This window comes from Canis aureus, chromosome 14 (assembly GCF_053574225.1).
Source record: "Canis aureus isolate CA01 chromosome 14, VMU_Caureus_v.1.0, whole genome shotgun sequence".
NCBI lineage: Eukaryota > Metazoa > Chordata > Mammalia > Carnivora > Canidae > Canis > Canis aureus.
This window is the reverse complement of record NC_135624.1, coordinates 63,771,998-63,796,074: the sequence shown is the minus strand read 5'-3', so window position 1 is coordinate 63,796,074 and position 24,077 is coordinate 63,771,998. Positions and strand designations below refer to the sequence as shown.

The 24,077-nt window shown below is 38.6% G+C and overlaps 1 long non-coding RNA gene across 1 annotated transcript; it reads right to left on the bottom strand.

The window, feature by feature from the left end:
- Positions 1-173: 173 nt before the first annotated feature.
- Positions 174-16,638, bottom strand: LOC144283770 (uncharacterized). The gene is made up of 3 exons (XR_013352342.1): positions 16,441-16,638; positions 11,316-11,378; positions 174-2,085 (listed from the first exon to the last, which is right to left on the bottom strand). It is a non-coding gene; the product is annotated as an uncharacterized LOC144283770 (long non-coding RNA).
- Positions 16,639-24,077: the final 7,439 nt, after the last annotated feature.

Here is a 24,077-nt window from a genome sequence, read left to right as displayed (position 1 = left end):
TTCTACAACTTTTTGCTGTTCCTTGGTTTCTATTCATATTGACAAGTGGCACACACACATTTAAAAAATGGTTGGAAGTTCTGTATATAGTAACTGTTTTAACCAGTGGATTTCTCTTTGTGGTGGGTAGGCAAGGACATGTCCACAGGAAGAGGGAAACACTAAGGCAGCATGTAGAGATCTAGAAAAGTTCAAGTTCTTTTTTTCTATTTTAAGATTATTTATTTATTTATTTATTTGAGAGAGAGCTCATACACAGAGGGAGAGGGAGAGAGAGAAGCAGACTCCCCGCTGAGCAGGGAGCCTGATACAGGGCTCGATCCCAGGACTCTGAAATCATGGTCTGAGTCAAAGGCAGATGCTTAACCAACTGGGCCACCCAGGAGCCCCAGAAAGTTCAATTTCTTCAGGAAAGAAAGTTCTAATGGGGGAGTATGAGGAGTCATTTGCTGCTGGTGTTAGGCAATCAGTCTTTTTAAAGGCCCTACTCCTTACCTTCACTCTCCTCTTTATTTAGCATCTCTGAACCTGAAGCCTTTACAAAATTCTGTGGGCACAAATCAAATTCCTATAATTCTATGTCCTCTTTTGAAAACACTCAATGGTAAATTTACCATTATACCACTTAGCAACAGCAATTATCTCTGTTCCATCTACTTGCTGATTCCAGAATTATGCTGAAATCTTTCTGATTTCCAACAATGGCAGAAGAGGTTACTTAGACCACCCTCCCAATGAAAACAACTAAAATTGCCAGGTCAAATATTTGTTCAGTCTTCTTTAAAGCATCAAAGAGGTTACAAGATATTAAGCAATCACCAGGCTAAAATTGAAAGGAAAGCAGAGACCAGAGAGAGAAGCCAGCACAGAAGCAGTATTGCCTTGATGGCATTTGACAACCCAGGGGAATAAAATAAAGGCCCAGGACATGAGATTCCAATAGGAGAAGTTCTCTTCAGTAAATTAAGGTTCCAAAGGACTACAACTTCCTAAAACAGGGGAGCACTATCACCTGGGTGGATCAAGGAACCTGGAGTCATGAACACAGTTAAGGTGATCCCAGGCTGGTATTCACTGCTGCCTCATAGAAGAAATGCAGAACTTCTCTACAGATAGCAAACAGGAAAAATAAAAAGAAATTCAGACTGAAAGAGCAGCACTGCAAAGAAAACAATAAATTTTAAAAATCATAAAAGCTTCCAGAGATAAGAAAGAAATTAACTAAAAATAAGTAACAGGCAGTTAGCTTCTCAACAGCAACATTGGAAGCCAGAAGATAGTGGAATTATATCTTTAACATGCTAAAAGAGAATATTTGCCAACAGGAATTCTACAACTAGTAATTGTTCAAGAATAAAAGCATAATAAAGATATTTTAAGAAAAGCAAAAACAGAGACACTTCGCCACACATAAATCTTCAGTAAAGGAAATTCTAAAGAGTAAACTTCGAGCACAAGAAAAGTACTTCTAGATAGAATGCTAAAGAAGACAAAAGAAATAAAGAGCCAAATAAAGTGGTAAGTACATAGATAAATCTAAGAAGACATTTTTATAAAATAACAATAGTAATATCCTTTGGGTTAATGAACTCATACAATAATACCACCTGTCCAAACAAGAATGACATATTTGAGGTTAAAGTGTTCTAAGGGCCTTTATTGTCTAAGAAGACAATACAGGTATTGATTACTTTTAGACTTTGATTAATTAAATATTCATGTTGTAATTTCTAGGGAAACCACTAAAGGAATAGAAATAGAGCATACAATTTCCAAAAACAATTAAGGTAGAAATCAATAACAAAAAGACAACTAGAAAATATGCTTGGAAGGTAAGAAATAAACTTTGAATTTTGCATTATTGAAGAGGAAATCATAATGGAAATGAGAAATTATTTCGAACTACAATAGAGTTACTACATCAGAACTCTTCCATCTTGGAAAGGCTAGCAGTTCATCCTTAGAAAGGTAGATCCCTCTGCCACATTAGGAATGTGGGACTTCTCCCACTGGAGAATGGCACCCCATTCTCTTTGACACTGCAGACTGTGAGGAGTTTTTATTACTTTCAGTTTAGAGAAGTCTCTAGAAGAAAAAAAGATGAACACATGTTTCAATCAGCCAGTTGTAGCAAAATTCCATTAAAACAGCTATAAGAACACAATCTGATGCACTATTTCTCCCTTTTTTCCTTTCTTTAGGCTTTTCCATTTTTACCATTTAAATAAACAAACAATCCCTACCCAGTTTTTTTTTCTTTTCAAACACAAGACAGATTCATTTCCAAGCCATCTATATTGCTCAGAATTTTTGCTATTTTGAAAGACTTTCTAAGTACAAAAGTTCACTTCTTTTCATTATAGGATTTCATTTATACTTAAAATATTTTTATAAGCACCCTTAAATGCACTTTTAAAAAATTCTTCCTCCATTAACCCAGGTAATAAAAAGAGTTTTCTTACAGTGAGAACCAGCTGGTATCTACCTTCTGATTTATTTTTTCCTCTTTTACCCAACTGAAGTGAAACAGTATTATGGGTTAGAGAACAGATGCACAGAAAATAATTATAAAATTCTCAAGTATTAAGCATTGGGGGGCGGGAGGGATGGAGAGTGTATGGATATGTGTGTTGATCAATTTTGTGTGAAAGGTAAGAAATTTTGAGCCAGGTATGTTTTTTGAAACAGAAAATTAGTTTCACAATAACAAAAGCAGACAAAAACAATCTTCAACTGAACTTAGTCTCAAACATGTTAACAAACCACATAAACTGGGGGGAGTACATTTTACTGTATGTGAATGAGTTAATCTGCATACCAAATAAAGTGCTTTTTTGGTTTATTAACAGAGCATGGGTTAAGTACTTTTCAAGTGTAGAAAGTTATTATCCACAATAAGAAAATAATATTTCATTCATATCTTTAAAAATGTTTCTGTGAGAATTTTAATTCCCAGAAACAACCTACCAAATAATAACTTGTAGAATTAAATTAAATATTTGTGTTATCTATTAAAAATAAATAAGTAAAATTAAATAAATAAATAATGTCTAAGAGTTTGCTCACCTTATATAATAGCACTATATTTGCAGTAAACATACAGTTCACTGGGTTTTCATTTGCCTGAAAATACATCTGTATTAACAAAACAATTTGTGGTAGTAAAAAATGTAACTGTTTATATATACATATATATAATCACTACCCTCCAAACCTCATTCTGGAAAAATGTAATAGGAGATTAGGAGCCAATTGTGTATAATGAAGAACATGAAGTAAAATTCTGCATCAACAAATTCCATGCCAGCAAATTGGTTCCCAGCATGTCTCACTGTGCATATCCCTACCCTATCCTAGTAACTAAGATCAGCCCTTTTATATTTTGATTTTTTTATGAAACATATGGCTCCAGTCTGCTACTAAGTATACCTATTAATTATTTTGTTTATAGAAATATATCATCCAAAAAAATGATTTATAAGTGTTATTAGGACATGTATTTTTAATCATATACTGAAATGTCTAACAGGCTTAATCTTTCAGGAGTGATACTGGGTCCTGTTAGATGCCAGTGCAACAATTCACTTTTGTACAAAGTACACCTGTGGACCACTAACCAGTAAACCTTACTCTGAAAGTCAGGAGATGCTGTTGTTACCATTTGTAAGCATCTGTAGAATCCAGTGGTTCTCTACTAATGTACAAATTCACTGCAATTAGAGATATAAAAGGAACAGAGTCCAACTGAAAGTGTAAACGGAAGCTGGGCAGAATCTAATTTAATTATCAGGGTTGGAATTATTCTAAGACTCCGCCTGCCATAAGGAAAGTGCCCTGGGATCTTTAACGACCACAAGTGGTCAGGATTCCAGTTTTACAGCTCATCCAATTAATTGCCAAGCACATCTTCTGCTATACTATTAAGTGACAGGGCTGGGGAATCTATTCTGCTAATTAAGAACTTGGGGCTTCATATTAGTTTCCCAGAGGATTTTCAGGGTATGTGGGTATGTGTGTACATGGCCTCGTAAACATGCACTTAATAGATACTTCTACTATGAATAGTGAACAAGAGAGACTTCGGCCATTTCTTCTTCACTCAATTAGGGTTAGACAACCTCTACAGTACAAGTCAGACTAATGTTGAGAAATGCTGGACTATTGGGCAGTTTTCAAGGGCCATTCCTACTCAGTCTCTTCATTATGGCCAAATGTAAAATATACAAATGGCTTTGCACAGTCCCATTTGCCCTCTGGAGGAATTCACCCTTGCTCTTTGTAGTGGATCTTATTTCAGGACCTTAATATACTCTTCAGGACGAAACTGGGGTGTAAAGATCCTCATTTTCTCATATTCTTACATTAAAATGTGACTCTAGCTTCCTCAATTTCCCTCTCTTTAAAAGAAGCAAAATGATACCTGCCATCTCATTAAGTGAAGTCTGAGAAATGACCGTTAAATATTTTTCCCAAAGTGAAAAATAGGAAAGCCTTTTCAAATAGCCTAGATTACTGGTTCCCAGACCAATTGCATTTGAGCCACTTTGCAGTTTATTAAAAATAGAAATCCCCCGGTCCCACTCCAGAGCTACTGAATCAGAATGACCAAGAATGGGAGCCAGGTATTTGAATTCTCAACAAGCCTACAAGATCAGTCTGCTTGTTCTGCTTGTTTGAAAACCACTGGACTCTGACTTCCCTTGAAGGCAAAATAACAAAGGTCCTTTGTGCAATTCTGAAAAGAAAACCTGTCCATATATCACACACAGGATATGCAATATCTTTCTCCTTTTTCTGTGCTTATTTTCTTTGGTGTCCCTTGCTTTGCTTCTATTTTAAATCCCATCATCTCAGTTATCAAGCTTAATTTCTTTCTTTCCAGGAAGCATTGTATAAAATTACTTTGGGATCTTATTAAAATCGATGCTAATTAACCTGACCATATTTATCTTCACACTCAGATAATATGAGTAATCCATGAAAGACATTGAACTTTAGACACGAGGGAAGTTAAAATGCCTGTGACGCAAATAGAGGCATTAGAAAAAGATTATTGGACAATTTAAAACTAGCTGAATGTTACTTTTTCCTTTACTGTAGCTGATGTTCCAACATAATCATTTGTTTTTAATTAGTGGGAAAGGAGATGTTTGAAGACATTGCAGAAATCTGGTACCATAGCAGCCAGAGTAAAACGAAGATGGCTAAAACTTTCCACTGCAATTGGGATTTTATCTATAAAATGAGATGGTTGCAGCGCAGGATCTCTTAACTCTCCTCTCACTCCAAACCACCAGCCGTCCATGACTGTGCAATATCCTTGAACAGAGTCCTCAGAAATTCAGCAAGAACATGAACATGTAAAATTAGCAAAGTCATCTGTTACTTGTAGAACCGGAAGTGTGCAATGACTTTAATAAAGCAGTCCAGGAATATTTGTAGGTCAAATAGGGTGACTAATTGCCCAGGTTTGCTCAGCACTAAGGGGTTTACCAGGACACAGTACTTCAGATTTAAAACCTGGACAGTTGTAGCCAAACCCTGACAGTTGGTCATCCTAAGGCCAGAGGTTGAGTTTATGAGACCTAAATGAAAATTTTTTACGTTATAAATGTAATTAGACTTTTGACACACTGAGAAGTGAAGCTGGAGCTCCCCAGATTTTGGGCATGTGGCTGGAATGTGACAAGTTACTTCTAATCTTCTGAGGTATCCCAACAATAATTAGAATAAAAAATAGTATATGAACAAAAAAATGAGCTTTATTGGAGCCTAAGGCAAAAGGTATAATCTAAATAATAAGCATCAGAGCACTTGAGAAGGAATGTACATAAACATCTTTATTAGGGAGGGATCTGGGGATTGTATTGTACATAGCACTGATTTGTGCATAGTACTTCAAACTAAAGAACTTGTCAAGAAACAAATTATTTTAAAAAACAGACTAGTGCCAAAAAAATAAGAGCCTCGTGCCTCCCAAATAATTAGTTTGTGTTTGTGTTTTCATTTTCAAGCTACAAACAAAACAGAAATGGACTTCTCTTTCTCAGAGGTCAACACGGACAGACATTCTTAGCAATTCTACTTAGTTATCGGGCACCCCAGCCTACATTTCTGACCCTCAGATATGCCTGCTCCAGGGATTTAGGTAAGAACAAGGATCCATCCAGAGAACTTAGAAAGACGACTTCATTAAAGTAAGGAATTATCTCCCTTCCCTCTAAAGTTAACATAAAAGATACCTTGAGGTTAAAAATGTAGAGATGAGGAAAGAGGATCCTGGGAAGATGCTATAAAGAGGCTGTAAAGAGCATCAGGAATCTGTCTCCCCACCCAGGAAACAATCACACTGGCAGAATTTGTCTGCTGTAACTATTTGGGAACTCGGAGACTATTAAAGGCTTGTAACTTCCAGGGGAAGGCTCGGACTATAACGTCGTGTTTACTAGCGCAGGAAATGAGACACAGGAAAACTATAGACATATAGAAAACAAATAGCAAAATGACAGAAGTCCCTCCTTACCAGTAATTACTTTAAATGTAAATAGACTATACTCTCCAACCAAAAGACAGAGATTCCAAAATGGAAAACACACACACACACACACACACACACACACACACAGTTCAACTACATGTTGTCTACAAGAAATTCATTTCAGATCCAAAGATACTAACAGGTTGAAAGTAAAAGGATGGAAAAAGACATTTGATGCAGACAAGAGAGCAGGAGTGACTATACTACATCAGACAAAATAGAATTTAAGTTTAAAAAGGTTTTTATTGGATATATAGTTTTAATTTTGCAAGATGAAAAGAATTCTCCAGATGGATGGTGGCATGTTTACACAACACTATGAGGTACTTAATATAACTGAACTATACGCTTAAAATGGTTAGGATGGTAAAGTTTGTGCTATATCCATTTTACCACAATAAAAACATTTTTAAACAACAAAACATATGTTTATGGTTTACACAATCTCCGTTCAGAAAAAGACTTAGCTTCTTAGGAGGTGGTGATTAGGCTTGCAGAGATAAGATAACCTCTATTTTGATTTATTAAAACAAGGTAGAGAAAATACCTGGTTTTTAGGGACCAATACCTGGTCCCTAAATCCAAATGGATTCATTTTAACCCATTTTTTTACTGACTTCTCTGCCACATTTAACACTATTTTTTTTTAAGATTTTATTTATTTAATCATGAGAGACACAGAGAGAGAGAGAGAGAGAGAGAGAGAGAGAGAGAGGCAGAGACACAGGCAGAGGGAGAAGCAGGCTCCATGCAGGGAGCCGGAGGCAGGACTCGATCCCAGGTCTCCAGGATCACACCCTGGGCTGAAGGCCGCGCTAAACCGCTGAGCCACCCAGGCTGCCCAACACAATTTATTACTCCCTCTTTTTAGATGAACAAAATATCAAACTTCTAAATATAAAAGATTTCTAAATCTAATATTGTAATGTGTCCTGAGGAGGCATATTGAAGCCTGAGGCAACAGGAAATTCAGTAATCCTGATCTTGTCTTTTTTTTTTTTAACAGAGTTATTTAAAGATTTTACTTATTTATTTGAGGGAGAGAGAGAGAGAGAGAGCATGAGTGAGAGGAGAAGGGCAGAGGGAGAGGGAGAAGCAGGCTCCCCACTGAGCAGGGAGCCCAGCAATGTGGGGCTGTATCCCAGGACCCCGAGATCGTGGCCCAAACTGAAGGCAGACGCTTCACTGACTAAGCCATCCAGGTGGCTAATCTGGCCACTTAACCTAATCTAGCCTCTGATTTTGTCTTTATTTAGAAGTTTGATAAAAAAAAAAAAAAAAGAAGTTTGATGTTTTGCTTATCACCAATTTTTGCTTTAACTTAGGTTTTTTTTTTTAATATTGTGTTAAAATATTATTTACCTTAATTAGACTTTTTTTGGCACTCTCTTACATTTTGTGACCTGAGGCAAGTCCCAGCCCTGAAAGGACTCTCTTTGTGTCATCTCTTTGGTATCACCATTTGCTAGCTTTCCTCCTCTCCTTCTGGCTTCTCAATCTTCTTTGCTTCTTTGTTCTTCTTTTGTTAACTAAATGTCGAAGTTCTTTAGGGCTCTTTTTAACTCTTTTCCCCTTTCTCTACACATACCACTTGGGTTATCTCAGCTACTTCCATATTCTATTGAGTCTCAAACTGTTTCCAGCCACCCTACATAGATCATTTAAACCTACTCTAGCCTCCAATTCTCTGCCTTTGTGGTCAATTTCTGTTCCCACGACACATTCTGGAATCATACTTCCCACTTCCAATAAAGTACTTTCTCCTGCCAAAGTTGAACCTCTGTACCCAACAAAACCTTTTCCCCACCTCTATCATTCCTGCCTCATACCCTAGAGTACGGGTAGGGAGAGAAAGAAATAGACACCCTTCAGGCCCTCCATCTTACCTTCCCTCCACTTTAGCCTCCAGTTGCTCAACTATGCCAAATTATTTCTCAATTTCACAATTTCATATACCTCTCCATCTGGCATATTTCCTTACTTTACTAGCAAACTCCCACTTATCTTTAAAGTTTCAGCCTACATATCCCTTCCAGGGAGACCTTTTCTGATCTCTAAATTATATTAGGATCTCCTGCTATGTGTACCTATAGGATTTTGTACCTTCTCTTTCATATCCCTCATTATACATTGTTATAACTATCTGTTCCATTTTCTATCTTCCCCACTAGTCCACAGGGTCCATGAGAGCAGAAGCCATATACATCTTATTCATTATATACATCCAGTTCTAACACAGTGCCCAGGATTTATCAGTCACTCAATAAGTAATTATGTAAGGGAAGGAGGCCAGTCAGCGAGAATCAAACATCATCCAAATAGAACCTGTGCAATCAATAAGCAACTAAGCCAAGAGCAAAAGGCAGCAGATGCAGAGGTCACAAAGTCCAGCCACTATTAGGAAGCAGATAAATAAACTCCCACTTTTTTTCTTATCTTGGACACATATTTTTTTCTAAATAACCTGTACTCCTTGCTCTAATGCTGTCTGTATAATAGGCAGAGCACAGTCCAATTGTTGGCTTGATTGTCCTGTGGCCTCTGAAATCTTGGCAGACCTCTGCAGGGCCATCTGGCCTTTAGCATTCCTCCTGAAACTCATTTCTGCTCTTCTGTGATCAAATGCTCTGCCCATTGATCTTTCCCAGGATATAGAGGTTTTGCTTCCGTCTGCTGGCTATTGCCATCTCATCAAGAGTAGTGCAGGATGGCTTCACACAGCAGTAGGAAAGAAATTCAAGTTTTCCAGATCCCAAAAGCTCACTGTGAAGTTTGAAACCCTTTCCTAACATAGTTAGATTCATAAGGCTCTTCTGAAAATATTACACTGATCCAACAGAAAGCCATATTATACAGTATATAAGACTAACATATGGTCTTACTGGTCAACAATTTGAAATAAGTCCAGTTCCACAGGTTACAAAAACAAAGAAAACCCAAAAAACCTTCAATTGCCTAAGTTTTAGCCTGTCCATTGAAAACTGATAGAACATACGTAAAATGTAAGTCAAGACTTTCAAGCTAGAAAACGTAGGACTTGGCCCTGGTGACTTCATTGAAGACTGCAGGAGAAGAAAGAGACATTTCTTCTCCTGAAAGAATGAAGACTGTCACATGAGCTGAACATATGCACAAAAATCCAGTTTCTTGTAATCCAAAAAAAAGTGTAAAAAACACCCCTAGAGGGATCCCTGGGTGGCGCAGCGGTTTGGCACCTGCCTTTGGCCCAGGGCGTGATTCTGGAGACCCAGGATCGAATCCCACGTCGGGCTCCCGGTGCATGGAGCCTGCTTCTCCCTCTGCCTATGTCTCTGCCTCTCTCTCTCTCTCTCTGTGACTATCATAAATAAATAAAAATTAAAAAAAAAATTTGTTTAAAAAAAAAAAAAAACACCCCTAGAAAATAGAGAACTTCATTAACCTCACTGTGTGTGGTTAATATTCCCTATTAACATGTGGAGGATCTGTCAGAAAACACTCAGAGCTTCCCAGACCACATATCCTTATATGTACTAAAGGCTGAGACTTACACAGTAATAAAACGTACTAACAGATTAGCATCATCTATGAAAATATTGGAGCCTTAAATATCATAAAGTAGTAAAGCTGAATATAAATTCTCTTAAAAGTGTTTTTTTTTCTGTATCACTACAAGCACAAGACCTATTTATCATGTAATGCCAAAAATAGACACACACTGCCTAGTGTTTGGAGAAAGATCCTGTATGTGCCACTCTACACTGCAAAATCTCTTTACAATAAATGTGGCAACTTTTCCAATCCATTTTTCCTGGGATCTCTCCCTCTGAGCATCAATACGTGAGCCATGGATGCTTAGATGAAGAGAGGAGATGATACTCTGATAACAAGACCTGAGTCTCTGACTGCCTCCCAAATTGCAAAGGATAAAACTCCCTTGCACAAGGGCCACAACACTTTATTACTGTTTCCCACTCTTGGTTTTTCTTACAATGCCATATCTTCATATTTTTCTTCCAATTAGAAATTCATAAGGGAAATATGTGTACTGAAAGGTATAATGAGGGACATACTTTAGATCTTTCCCCCAAGAGGACAGAGTTATTAGCCCCCAAGGTTTTTTTTTTTTGTTTTATTTTTAAACAGTCTGGTTGATGTTTTGGTGCCAACACCAACTGCTGGTTAAATCATCTAATCAGCCAGGATGAGGCCTTTTGTTCTCTTGCTTTTGTGACTTCATTTTTTTGAACATTTAAAGTTGCCAACAATTCCAAATGCTGCCTTATTACTTCTCTCTGATTTGTTTCCACGCAAAGATAAAAACTATTGTATCTACATCAAATTATAATGGGATGCATAAATGACTCACTGTTGTAAGATCTACAAATAATAGATATCTCCCTATAATGGTTTGAAAAGGAAATTTTTTATATCAAGCCACAAAGGGAAAAATGCGTCTCCACATTCTTACCTATATTCATCATCAACAACAATAGCAATGATTTATTGACAATCAACCAGTACCACAAGAGGAGCTCTGGGAATTTAAATTAGTAAAGCTAGATCTATGCAGTTAATCAATTCAGAACAAGGTCAGACATTTGCTTACAGACACAAAAAAGGCTTTTCTGTCTCTAACCACGACCCTGAAATAAAGACCTGAGCTGAGATCAAGAGTCAGATGATTCACTAACTGAGCTCTCGGGGTACCTCTAATTTTTTTTTTTTTTTTAAGTAAAGATAGGACAGAGGTTAAAATGCAAAGCTGTTTTTTTCCATATATGACTTTCTGACTTACAACAGGTCAAGCATCGGTGTTCAGGTTTACAGCCAGAGGCGGTTATGAAACAGGTATGGGTATCTGTAAGAAGAAAAAAATAACAATTATTTGATGAATCTCAAAGTTTTTCATTGAGAGTATAATAACTCATGATACCTAAATTAATATAAGAATTTCTTCATTTCTTCTCTTCTTGGCCCTCTTTTAGGTTCTGTTCTTGGCATCCTATTCTTAGACTTTTGCATTCTTATTGCTGTGGTAATGCAATGTGCAAATTTCCATTAGTTGGAAAAATATTGAAAATCACTTATTTCTTCCTTTAAAATATATAGGAAATATGTCTAAGCAAGACTCTACAGGAACTTCTACAAAGCTACCTACTCCTAATCTCTTACTGAGATTTGAAACATATAAATACTCATTTTAGATGTTAATATTCATTTTAGATGTCAATTAAAAGGAAAAAGTCCCTATAAGAAAATGGAGGAAAAAAATAATGCTATTGAAATATATAAAAATAAAAATGTATTAGATTTTATCAATCATAAGAACTTGAATTTTCTAAGAAAAAAAAAATCATGCTTAAAATGAAGTATAGAAACTGTAGCCAGTGGGTGCCTGGGCGGCTGAGTCAGCTGGGCATCAGGCTCTTGGTTCCATCTCAGGTCATGGTCTCAGGGTCCTGGATAGAGCCCCATAGGGGGCTCCACACTCAGCGGGGAGTCGGCTTGAGGATTTTCTCTCTCTCCCTCTGCCCCTTCCCCTGATCTCTCTCTTTCTTTCCCTCTCTCTTTCAAATAAATAAATAAATCTAAAAAAAAAAAAGTGGTGGCCAGATTATCTTTACTTAACAGACTGCTCAATCCTGTGTATGTTTATATTATCTTATGTCCCTTAATGAAAATCATCTCTATATTGCCTTCCTAAGTAATTGCACATATAGTCCCCAAAGATTTAACAATTATACAAATGAAGTAAAAGAATTTCATGTTATCTTAGTTGTTATTACAGACATTATTATTCATAATGCATGAAGTTTTCAAACACAGGTATAAGACTAGTTATTAGGAGCTAGTAACATAACAGGCTGTAAACATGTATGTAAGCTTACATATGAAAAAATCATTTTAGATTATATTTAGTATACTGGAATTATTGAAGTTACTTTATAGAATATATTTCAACACAGTATTTGCATCCCTTTATAGATAATGCTCTTAGAAGATGTTAGGAGAGGGGCACTTGGGTTGCTCAGTCGGTTAAGCACCTGACTCTTGATTTCAGCTCAGGTCATAATCTCAAGAGTTGTGAGATCAAGGTCTTCATCAGGTTCCAAGCTGGGCATGGAGCCTGCTCAAGATTCTCTTTTTTCCTCTCCCTCTGCCCCTCTCCCCCACATTTTCCACCTACCCTCTGTCTCAAAAAAAAAAAAAAAAAAAAAAAAAAAAAAAAAAAGACGTTAGGATACTGAACAATTCCCTTGAATTTATACAGAATTCTCAACACATCCAAAAGTCTATTTTGCCTTTGAAGCACAGTTGAGGAATCTTCCATATAAGCTTAAGATTATAAGAGCTTTTCTTTTCTTTTTTAAATTTATGATAGTCACACACACAGAGAGGGGGGGGGGGGGCAGAGACATAGGCAGAGGGAGAAGCAGGCTCCATGCACCGGGAGCCCGACGTGGGATTCGATCCCACGTCTCCAGGATCACGCCCCAGGCCAAAGGCAGGCGCCAAACCGCTGCGCCACCCAGGGATCCCCTATAAGAGCTTTGCAATTACATCCTCTGCATCCCTCCCTGAACACACAAATAGGCAGCTCTAGCCAAGAAGCAGAGTAATTATCTATAGGCCCCACTAACAAAATAAAGGTATCTACCTTCGAATAATCTAATAACTGTCACTCATATTGAAGATGAACAGAATACTCACCCTATGCCAAGCACTCACTATAAGTCTTATGTGAATTATTTCATTTAATACCCAAAACAACTCCATAAGCTACCCATAATTTGAGGGTCAGTTTTTAGAGTTTAGAAAGAATTGCCAAAATTACACTTGCTCCCACTACAGTTACAGCATCTGTACCAATCTCATATAAGGCCTTAAAGCATCTTTATTTCTTTTTTTTTTTTTTTAATTTTAAGTAACCTCTATACCCAATGTGGGGCTCAAACTCACAACCCCAAGCTCAAGAGTCTCATGCTTTACTGACTGAGCCAGCTAGGCATTCCCCTTGGAGCATCTTTAAGTCATCATTTCAGAACTTATAACTATGTACTCCTTTCTTGTCCATAAATTGCCGTGTCTTTCAATTCAGGTATCAATTTACTTATTCCAACACTGGAGCCAAGTAAGGTAAGAAGGGTTCTAGAATCTAAGCCAATAATCAGAATCACTGGGACACCTGGGTGGCTCAGCGGTTGAGCGCCCGCCTTCAGCTCAAGGCGTGACCCTGGAGTCCCAGGATCAAGTCCCACATCCGGTTCCCTGCATGGAGACCGCTTCTCCCTCTGCCCGCGTCTCTGCCTCTCTCTCTGTGTCTCTCATGAATAAATAAATAAAATCTTTTTAAAAAATAATCAGAATCATAAGAAATAATGAAACATTTTGGAGGTAATAAGGCAAAAGTTGGAAGAATAGAAAATAAGGGAGCTTCTTCTTCAAAGTAGCCATATGGCCTATCAACTGAGAGACGTATATATCCAGTTGTGGTATATTCTCAAAGATAATCACTATAATAGAAAAACAAATGAATTGCATCCAATGTATCAACATGGAAAAAAAACCTGAAAAATCTAGTTTGACAGAAAATATCAAGTTGGATTATGTTATTTACTGAATAATAGCATACATTTAAGTTTTAAGCCCATAAAATAATACTATGTATTGATATGGATATACACATAAAAACAAAATGCATAAAATACTGATGGGAAGGAAAAGTCTATGTCAGGAATGCTTACTTCTGGGGTATTTAGGGAGTTATGGGCTGGGGAGAAGTATGTACAGGACCTTGACTATTTCTGTAACATTGTATTTGTTTTAAAATATCTGAAGCAAAGATGGCAAAATGTTCACACTAGTTAAATGTAGGAGACGGCTACATGGTATTGTGTTCATTTCTACACATTTCTGAATGTTCGAAATAGTTATTTCAGCATAATTTTCTGAATGTTTGAAATAGTTTATCATTCTTTTTTAAAAAAGGAAGATGAGAGAATACAGTGTCTTATCGGTGGGGGAGCTATATATAAATAAATATTCGAAACTTGAACTATAACTGGTTGCAAATGCACAGCCTTGGCTGGGCTGGAGATGAGACTCAGATACACCCAAGTTAGAGAGAATAAGAGGATACCCACCACCCTTTATCCTTCTTACAGACACAATCTATTGGCATAAACTAGATTACCTGAGACCTGGATCCCCTTGGAAAAATAATTAAATCAAATCCACAATTAGGTTTTATATGTATACAATTATGTCTGATTAACTTAGGGAACCTCACATAAAGTAAGATATAATGAGAGATAACAGAAAATTTACCAAAGGGAGGAGGGTGTCTGCTGCAGTAAATTCAGCAATAGGACCTCAGGTTTGGAGGGCAGTAGATTGAACAGCTGAGAGCAGAACCGAGGGGGACCCAGGCATTCCAGCAGCATGTTTGAGCCCTGCACGTATGAATTAACAGCTGGCTCACAACTTAGGAACTTTGTGGCACAAGACTTCCCATCATTCCCAAAACTGACGGAAGAAACACTTTAGTTTTCATTTTCAAGAACAGAATTGGCCAAGATATTAGCAGGGATCCCAAATGAGAAGGTGTTGGTGGCAGCAAGGTCCCAGCTTACCAGGCTCAAAAGGCAGCTGCAACATCAGAGTTCCAACCAGATTAGTTCCAGGTGGAAGTTCTGGCTGTAGCAGAAGCAATGCAGGTGAGCTCAGAAGAAAGCGCTGTCTATCTAACCATTGTGCTTTAACACTAACCAAGCCCGTTCTAGAACCCCTTGTCTTCACTGTAATGTACAGCAAGGAGGTATTCTTTTCCTCACTTTGCAGAAGCTCCCCTGGCTCAGGTGCCTGAGATAAGAGCCACAGCAAGGCGGCGATGGCAGCGCTGGGCTGTGCTGGCACCAACCTTTCACTGGGATCTGCAGCTAGACTGCAGTGCAACAGCAGACTTCCAGTTTTGGCAGCTGTGGCAACCCAGCTTGGGAAGCCCCGGGTGTGAGCTCTCGCCTGGGCTCTGCATGAACAAATGAAAAGCGTCTTGTGGGGGAATTTCCACAAGCACATGGAAGAGGAGAATTGCACAGGAACCCTAATGGGGGGAGGGGGGGGCGCAGAGCAATCCAGTTGTGAACGCCCCTGTGCTCCCAGGGTGGGGAACGCTGCGATGTCCAAGTCCCCGTAACTGGCTGCTGCAGAACACAGCATGTTTGTGAAAGACTTTGTGCTTCAGAGGGGGATAAAAGAAAACATAATAAAATAAAACACAAGTTTGAATTAGATCATTCTGCCCAATGTTTTTACATCCCTCTAAGATATGGAATCTTCTAAGAGGATTTTTGGTTAAGAAAAGGAATGGGAAGGGGGAAGGGAAAGAGGAAGAAACTGCAAATGACCAAATATATCCACTTATGAATATGTCATCGTGACGATCTCTTCAGTTACACAGTGAGAAGCAGGTCATATTGGAGACTGTTTTAAGTGGAACTCTGTGTAAAAGCTAGAATTTAGTTTGAAGCTTGAGGTGAAAGACAAGACGTGGCAGCATTCCTGCAGCAGGACAACTAAGTATATTAAATCCAGGTGAAATGAGAAGGAGCTAAGCAATAACAGTAATCACAGGGACAGCCTCAAATCTAAAACGCCCCCAATTCACCCCCAAACACTTATAAGCCCATAGCTCCAGCAATGCGCAGTGTATAAAGCATTTGAATATATAAAGTAAGAAACAATAAAGTGAGAAAGAGGGGTGGTGGAAACCCCTGAGCCAATTCCGATGTGATGTTGAGAAATGTCCAGCAACACGCGGGCCACCCAGAAGGGGAAGGCGGTCGTCCTCTCACGCGTGCCCCGTGTTGGGAAGCATTTTAGCCAGTTGGCTTGTTGAAAGTGTAAGTGTGCTTACTTACCCAGCCTTTTGCCCATATCAGGAACCATGCTGTCCTCCCTGAGAGTTCCCCCTCTGGCTAAAGGGTCCCATCTGTTGAGGACTGAGAGAGCAGCAGAGAGAATGCACACTGCCCCCAGCGGGCCCAGCCTCCCGAAAAGGGCATATGGGACACACGTGGGCTGTCTCTACCTTCCTGAGTCTTGCACAGGTATAAACACACAAGCGTCACAGCAAAGGATCACATGGGGACCAGGAGAGACGCAAGCATGCTGCAGTCCTGCTGTCAAGGTAACAACTACCTTCGATTCCTGGCAACAGGATCCTTCCGGACCTGCTGTCAGAGAAACTAAGGGATTAGCCAGACTTCTCCCACTGGGAAGGTCACTGCCATCCAGAGGGCCAATCAATATATTAATCCCCCCAGAGAAGGCTGATGTTGGCATCACATAGGAAGGAGAGCTGATCATTAGCATTTATATGTTGTGGGGGACACAGCCCCACAGTCCTCACACTTCCCACCTTCTTACTGATTCCAGTGAAGACTTAGAGAGTGTCCGCAGAGGAGTGTATCTCCAGATAATGCCATATGATGACTTGTTGGCAGCCTTACCTCTGTGGAATATGATCCACATGCAAATCACATAATCCTTTTGGTGAAATTTAAATCCTCCATCATCTTAGGACTTGAAGGTTCAGCGATACTTGGAGATCATACTGACTACAGATTTCTTAATGAAATAGCATACCTGAAATTCAAAACACAAAAAGACATATCCCTTCTCTTCATTATAGGTATCCTAACACATGGCATGTGTCTCATGTTTCTCCTGCCACGACCAAATAAGAGGCTTACAACAGGAATGTCTAAACATTTTAACACCCCAGATGCCCCCTCTCCTCCCCAGGAGGTATCTCATAAGCAATGATGGTCACAATTCTCTCAGCTACCAGACAACAGTTTTCCTGCTTTCCTGGTTCCCTAAGATGACTGCCAAGCCCTCTGAGACTCTCACCCTTGCCGTAGAAATACCCTAAAGCTGTTGAAAACTAAACATTGCATCACAATTCTACCAAAATAGGGAATGATTTCTCACAATTTCAGTTTGAAAGTGTCATACAATCCCAAAGCAGCGATGCTTTTGTGCTTCCAGTGTTCAGAGGTTTTCATGAAAATATCCCTTTGAGATTTTATTTGCAGTCTCTCCCTAGCATTCAGACAAGGATCCATGGGAACTGGACAGAGCATGAGCTGAATGAAGAATGCCCCAATGCCCCAAAATTACCCCTTCCCACCAACTCTAGGCTGCCTGTAGCTCTTACTCCTTTAGAATGAGTCACTGCTGAGCAGGCTATGTAGGTGCAGTGTCAGATTCCTTGTGAATTTAGAGGATCCCAAGACAAAGGCCTTCTGGGTGGCTAAACCCAAGATAAACACAGCTAAGGTACAGATTGAGATCTCCCTGTTTTGTTTACAATCATGGACATCATTCCATCAAGGAAAATGACTTTTCCTCACAAAGGAAGACAATTAAACGGGGGGAGCAAGCATTCCATTAAGCAAGAGCAAAGATCTTACACGTGTCCATATTTATACACCTGAGAGAGGACTAGAGTGTACTGAGAAAAACCAGAGTCGGAAAGCTCATAGCTTGAAAAATTCCTTCAGTGACTTCTCGACTAAGAATCAAGGCTTTTTTTTTTTTTTTTTTTTTTTTTTTTTATCGTCAGACACACAGAATCAATGAGGTGTGTAATGTCTGTCACTCTTGACCACAATTTCCCCAACTGTGAGTATCAAGGCATGTTAACTTTGGAGAATCTGATAAGAGCTACAGCTCTTCCTCTGCCCCAGAAAAACAAATACGAACACTTTCATGCAAAATCTGCATGTAATTTGGAAAGGAGGAGATTCACAAACCTCCTTACAATCCAGGTTAAGCATCCCTGAACTAGATGGTCTCAGAGATTTCTTCCGACTCTACAATGAGTTTACAGAAGCTCAGGTTAAACTTGACAAACACTCTTGTTTTTCTTTACTCCCTCCTAAAAACTCACCAGAAAAAAAGGACAACAACAACAAAAATAATAGGAGATGAAGAGATGGTAACAAAAGAGCTGGAGGTAGAAGGCTCCTGGACAAATAAAACTGATCTGGCTGAGCAGAGATTGACGTAGCTGCACCGAAATCATTCTGCTCACCCCCTGGAACGCTGCAACATTGAAGGCCCTGCTTCCTGTGAAAGGCAACCTGAGGAGGGAGGTCAATGAAGTTTTCTTCTCCTACACAGCCTCTACCAGAGCCCGGTAACTAATTTTGCATTCTTTTTAAAGGAGAGCCCCTAAATTGTACAAGTTTATGCCCGACTAATCTTGTATTTGTCCCTCAGTGTGGCTGAAACAGAAAGATTGTGTCTTTATTAGAAAGCTGGAAGCCAAGATGCCCTTCCTCAACCCATATCATCAGGGACCTCCTTGGCTGAAGACAGGTTTACTAAAGATATTAAAACAGCTGTGTTCCAGCTACGGGCAGGGATGAGGGATTAAATGAAAATCATGCTGGACTGTGGAACCCACGACACCTCCCTCCATTCAGCTTCCAGAATGCTGACAGTTAGTTGTCTCTGCAGGGCATTAGAGGACTCTTCTCTGAAGAAACTACAGCAGTTGGCATTTCTGAGTCCTAACAGAACAGCTGGGTCCCTGTCCAATTACTGTATGGTAAAACCCACAAGAATATAAACCTATAGAGTTTATATTCATTAAACTCATTACCTTCTCCGTGACTCTCTTCTAAATACAAGTGAATAGTCAAGAATCACCAAACATGTAAGGATCATCTCCAACATGAAACTCAGGCTAAAATATACAAACAGGGGGGTGCCTGGGTGGCACAGTCAGCTGAGCAGCCAACTGTTGGTTTTGGCTCAGGCTGTAATCTTAAGGTCATGAGATGCGCAGACTCTGCTTAAGACTCTCTCTCCCTCTCCCTTTGCCCACTCCTCCGTGCTCTTGCTCTCTAAAATAAATAAATAAATCTTTAAAAAAAATACAGAGAAAAAACAAAACAAAATAAATTCCGAGGAAATGGTTGATGCAAAGTACAGAATAAAAAGCTTTTTAACTATAATTAAGCTCAGAGAGATAAGAGAGGTTATTACATACAAGTTATCTTAGATTAAAAAATTATTTTAGGGGCGCCTGCGTGGTTCAGTTGGTTAAGCATCTGACCCTTGATTTCGGCTCAGGTCATGATCTTGGGGTCCTGAGATTGAGCTCCAGGTCCAGCTCTGCACTCAGCATGAAGTCTGCTTGAGGATTCCCTCCCTTTGCCCCTCCCCTCCCCTCTCTCTAAAATAAATAAATAAATCTTTTAAAAAATTATATTAAACACTCACAAAACACGAAAGTACCCTGAGAAGTTAAATCTCCAAAATTTTGAAAACACTCAACCCAAGTTTTAGAAGATGAAATTAAAAAAAAAAAATCCCCCAGTAAATAGAACAAAAGGATAAAGAAAAAATTGGACAGAGTAAAAAGTAAGTGTGGTAAGCAAATTCTAAGATGATCCCCAAGATTCCCACCCCTGGTAAACAGACCCTATTATCCCCTCCCCTTGGGTGAGTAGAATTTGTGAATATAATGCCATTTCCTCACCCCTTGCCAATATGTTATCTGTCTTTTTGATTATAGGTATCTTAGTAGGTACAGAGTATTACCTCAGTGGGGTTTTGATTTGCATTTTCCTGATAGCTAGTGATATTATCCATCTTTTTATGTGTTTATTAGTCATTTGTATGCTTTCTTTAGAGAAATGTCTATTCAATGCTTTGCCCATTTTTAAAATTCTTTAAGTTCTTTATGTATTCTAAATACAAGTTCCTTATCAGTCAAATGATTTGCACAAATTTCCTCCAGTTCTGTGGGTTATCTTTTTACTTTCTTAATGGCATCCTTTGAATCAGTTTTTAAAGTTTTTATTTAAATTCCAATTAGTGGGCACCCCGGTGGCTCAGCGGTTTAACACCACCTTCAGTCCAGGGCCTGATCCTGGAAACCCGGGATCGAGTCCCACGTCGGGTTCCCTGCATGGAGCCTGCTTCTCCCTTTGCCTGTGTCTCTGCCTCACTCCCTCTCTCTGTATCTCTCATTAATAAATAAATTTTTAAAAAATATTTTTAAAAATTCCAATTAGTTAGCATACAGCATTATATTAGTTTCAGTTGTACACTATAGTGATTCAGCACTTCCATACAACACCCAGTGCCCATCACAGCAAATGCACTCCTTAATCCCCAACACCTACTTAACCCATACCCCATTCAACACCCCTCTGATGACCATCAGATTGTTCTCTATAGTTAAAAGTCTGTTTCTTGGTTTGTCTTTTTTTTTCTCCTATGATCGCTTGTTTTGTTTCTTGAATTTCACATATGAATGAAATCATATGGTACTTGTCTTTCTCTAATTTATTATTTTTTAAGATTTTATTTATTTATTTGAGAGAGAGAGAGAGTACAAGCTGGGGAAGTGGCAGAAGGAGAGGAAGAAGCAAGCTCTTCACAGAGCAGAGAGCCTGACACAGGATTCCATCCCAGGGCCCTGGGATCATGACCTGAACCAAAGGCAGGCACTTAACCAACTGAGCCACCCAGGCACCCCTCTGACTTATTTTGCTTAATATAATAGCCTCTAGGTCCAGCCACATCATTGCAAATGGCAAGATTTCATTCTTTTTATTGCTGAGTAATATTCCATCATATATCATATCATATACTACTTCTTCTTTATCCATTCATCAGTCAAGGACATTTGGGCTCTTTCCATAATTTGGCTATTGTAGATAATGCTGCTATAAACATCAAGGTGCATGTATTTCTCTGAGTAATTTTATATTCTTTGGGTAAATACCTAGTAGTGCAATTGCTGGGTCATAGGGTAGTTCTATTTTTAACTTTTTGAGGAACCACCATACTGTCTTTCACAGTGACTGCACCAGTTTGCATTCCCACCAACAGTGCAAGAGGATTCCCATTTCTCCGTGTCCTTACCAACACCTGGTTTCCTGTGTTAATTTTAGCCATTCTGACAAGTGTGAGGTAATATCTCATCGTAGTTTTGATTTGTATTTCCCTAATGATGAGTGATGTCAAGCATCTTTTCGTGTGCCTGTTGGCCAGATGTAAGTCTTCTTTGGAAAAATGTCTATTCGTGTCTCCTGCCCATTTTTAATTTGGATTATTTGTTTTCTCAGTGTTGAGTTTTTTAAGTTTTTAAATATATTTTAGATACTAACCCTTTATCAGATGTCATTTATAGATATCTTCTCCCACTCCATTTTTTATTTTGATGATGTCCAAAGCATTTTTTTCTTGCATCGATTAATATTTTAAACATCATTCCAACTCTTCCTTGACATGCAAGACATTTTCCTTGAGTCTTTCCTAGATTCCACTACCTGATGCTTCCCTCAAACAAACCCATCCTAGCTTGAATTGATAATTCTCTTCTGGGGTGAACTCTACCACTTCCCCATAATCTTGTATAGATTTCTAAGCAACTCATTATACCTCTGGATTGATACATTTCTCTTCTGAAGTAGGCTGTAAGCAACTTGAGGGCAGGGTCCTATTGTTCACTCAACTTTGTATTCTTTTTCTTTTTTTTTTTTAAGATTGTATTTAATTATTCATGAGAGACACAGAGAGAGAGGCAGAGACACAGGCAGAAGAAGCAGACTCTGCACAAGGAGTCTGATGTGGGACTTGATCCTGGATCCCGGGATCACACCGTGAGCCAAAGGCAGATGCTCAACCGCTAAGCCACCCAGGTGCTCCTCAACTTTGTATTCTTAAATACAAAAACAAACAAACTAAACTGGCACATAGGGGGCATCCAGTAATGTCTGATAATGAAAAATAAGTGAATAAATGAATGCTAACTGCACAAAGATAGTCTGATGTATTTTGAGGGCCCACAACGTGTTGGTTAACTTTCAGAACCCCCTCATAGGGCCACAGTTCTCCTATATCCAAATCTTTCCTAATGTTATATTTTCTACATAGAATACATCTTTTTTTTCCTTATAGTTCTTCTGGTTTCTTATAGAATCTTATCTTACCAAGATTTTCTAAATACTGGGATGAAAAGAAGACCTATTCTATCTGAACATGCATTTTCCTGGCACTCATACTGGGTTAACATAAATATATTTGTACTGATTTTTCTAAATAATGCATATTTAGTCATTAGACATATTTGCAGGATAGTAATTCTTTTGTCTGTTATAGTATAGAAAACTCTTAATTATCTATTTTTGTTGGAAGAAACCAAGGGAATGCAGTAGGAGAAAAAATAAAAGGAGCATGATCCATAGCAAATCTTGCTTTCAAATTCTCAGGCATCATTAAGCTGAACAGGTAACAATGAAATCTTCTGCTATAAAGCCCATTTTTTTTTCTTATTTACATGCTTCCCCTATGTAGCCTATAACCAAACTTTCTCAACCAAAACATTGATCCTCCTTAACTTAGGGAAAGTATAAAAACAAACACAAGCAAAATAGTTCCAGCTAGCAGCTTGTTCATTAGGATAGATAATGTAGAGTTGAGTATATATATATGTTACTTTGGTCCTTATCATTGTCTACCTAGCAGAGTGTGATAAGTAGGAAAAGATAGAAACCAAAATTGAAAGTATATACTCTGAAAAGTCCAGGACCAAATTTCATTAACCAACTGCATACAGAACCTTCACACATACCCTACATATTTAATTTTCTTAAGTTCATTTTTATAAAACATTTTATTTTATTTTTTTTAAAGTTTTTTTTTAATTTTTATTTATTTATGATAGTCACAGAGAGAGAGAGAGAGAGAGAGAGAGAGAGGCAGAGACATAAGCAGACTCCATGCACCGGGAGCCCGACGTGGGATTCGATCCCAGGTCTCCAGGATCGCGCCCTGGCGCTAAACTGCTGCGCCACCCAGGGATCCCTATAAAACATTTTATAAAAATAAATAACTACTAATGCTATGTAACAAATACATTACCATGTGCCACAGACCTAAGAATTAAGTATATTAAGTATAGGAAAAACCTGTACATTGAAGGGCCAAGGATTAAAGCAGATTCTCTTATTCACTCAACCAATATTTACAAGCATCTGCTTCATTTACCAGATACTATTCTAAGTACTGAGAACAGAGGAGCAAACAAAATAAGTCCCTGTCCTCATGGAGCTTACATTCTAGTGGAAGAAGACAGACTATAAACAAATATATATTTGACAGGTGGGATAGAAATAATAACCAAGTATAAAACAAGTTAAAGGAAATAGTGGGAAACAGGAAGAAGGGGATGCTACCAGACAGGTTAGTCAGATAACACCTGCTTAATAAGATGACGAACAGAGACCTAAGGAAGTGCTGGAGAGAGCCATGAATAGATCTGAAGGGAAAGCACCCCAATCAAGGGCGACTAGCAAAGCAATGTCTCTGGGACAAGAAGGTGCTTGATATACTCAAGGACTAGCTGAGGCCAGTCTGCTGTGAATGAGCAAGAAGAAAAGTAGTAAGAAATGAAGTAGGAGATATTAAGTACCTCATGAAGCATGGTAAGGTCTTTATTCCTGTCTCTGATTGAAATGATAGACAAAAG